At 43.6% G+C, this 1,722-nt stretch overlaps 1 pseudogene; it reads right to left on the bottom strand.

Annotated features, from left to right (window-relative positions):
* Nucleotides 1-1,217: 1,217 nt before the first annotated feature.
* Nucleotides 1,218-1,318, bottom strand: LOC123458344 (annotated as a pseudogene).
* Nucleotides 1,319-1,722: the final 404 nt, after the last annotated feature.

The raw sequence follows: 1,722 nt of genomic DNA, 5'->3' as shown, positions 1-1,722 counted from the left end.
TGTCAGCAAACCTACACACCCCTGCCCCAGTGATCTGCTTCCCTTTACACAACTATGCACACCACTCCTTGAATAACTTTGGATCGGTTTGGTGCAATTGGAACTTTTGCCACATGATGGCGCTGTTGAAGCTGACTCTTGCACAGCCTTGTGGACATTGCCCTTTTTTGGTTAGTTGGTTAGTTTGGGTTTAATTTGTTTTGGCTTGTTTTGTTTTGCTATGTTTTTTGTTTTTCGTATAAGGTCTCACTCTAGTCCAGGCTGACCTGGAATTCACTATGTATTCTCAAGGTGGCCTTGAACTCAAGGTGATCCTCCTACTTCTGCCTACCGAATGCTGGGATTAAAAGCATGCATCACTACACCCGGCTTTGTCTTGGCTTTTTTTTTTTTTTTTTCTTATGTTTTGGCTTTAAAATTTTTTTTTTAATTTTTTTTAATTTTTTTTTATTTTTTGGTTTTCCGAGGTAGGGTCTCAATCTGGCTCAGGCTGACCTGGAATTCACTGTGTAGTCTCAGGGTGGCCTTGAACTATTGGCGATCCTGCCTCCCGAGTGCTGGGATTAAAGGCGTGCGCCACCACGTCCGGCTTTTTAAAAAAATTTTTTTTAAGGGAGCTGGAGAAATGGCTTAATTATTACAGCACTTGCCTGCAAAGCAAAAGGACCAGGGTTCAATTCCCCAGTGCTCACATAAAATCCAGATGCACGAGGTGGCACATGCATCTGGAGTTTGTGTGCAGTGGCTGGAGGCCCTGGAGTGCCCATTCTCTCTGTCACTCCTCTCTCTCTTTCTCTCTGTTTGCAAATAAATAAAATAAAATAAAAATTTAAGCTGGGCGTGGTGGTGCATGCCTTTAATACCAGCACTTGGGAGGCAGAGGTAGGAGAATCATGGAGAGTTCAAGTCCAGGTCAGCCTGAGTTAGAGTGAGACCCTATTTTGGAAAAAAACAAAAAATACAAAACAAAAAATTCAAAATTTCATTTTATTTATCAAAGAGAGAGTGAAAAAATAGTAGCACCAGGCCACTCCAAACTCCAGACGCATGTACCACCTTGTGTTTGGCTTTTGAGACAAGGACTCACTCTGGTCCAGGCTGATCTTAGACTTGTGGTGATCCTCTCAGCTCTGCATCCCAAATGTTGGGATTACCACCACCTTGACCTTTTCATGAGATGTGTTTGCTGGCTCAGATTCACTCCCTCCCTGACCTCCTTAAATATTGAACACTTCACAAATTTGCCATGTCATCTTTGCACAGGGCTAAGCTGATCTCTGTATAGTTTCAATTTTACTATATGTGCATCCAGATTCATAAACTGCTCAATGTGGGGATTTAAACTTTGATGCCAGGACTCAGGCGGTAACAGGATGCTTGTGTAGAATGCAAATAAAAGAGGTCCAGAAACAGACAGACGATAACAACAACAAAATAAAAGTCTCAAGCATGCTAGACAAGTGAGCTACATACACAGCTCAACAGCAGAAACATGGAGACACACACCCAGCACTCAGGAAGCAGAGGTAGGAGGATCATGTGAGTTTGAGGCCACCCTGAGACTATGTAGTTTTCCAGGTCATCCTGGGCCAGAGTGAGACCCTACCTTGAAAAAAAATTGGGGCTAGGGAGTGGGGAGATGGCTTAGCAGTTAAGACACTTGCCTGGTTCGATTCCCAAGTACCCACGTAAGCCAGATGCCCATGGTGGCACATGCATCTG

The sequence above is a fragment of the Jaculus jaculus genome, chromosome 1 (assembly GCF_020740685.1).
Source record: "Jaculus jaculus isolate mJacJac1 chromosome 1, mJacJac1.mat.Y.cur, whole genome shotgun sequence".
Taxonomy (NCBI): domain Eukaryota; kingdom Metazoa; phylum Chordata; class Mammalia; order Rodentia; family Dipodidae; genus Jaculus; species Jaculus jaculus.
The sequence above is the reverse complement of the archived record's forward strand: the minus strand, read 5'-3'. Positions and strand labels throughout refer to the sequence as shown.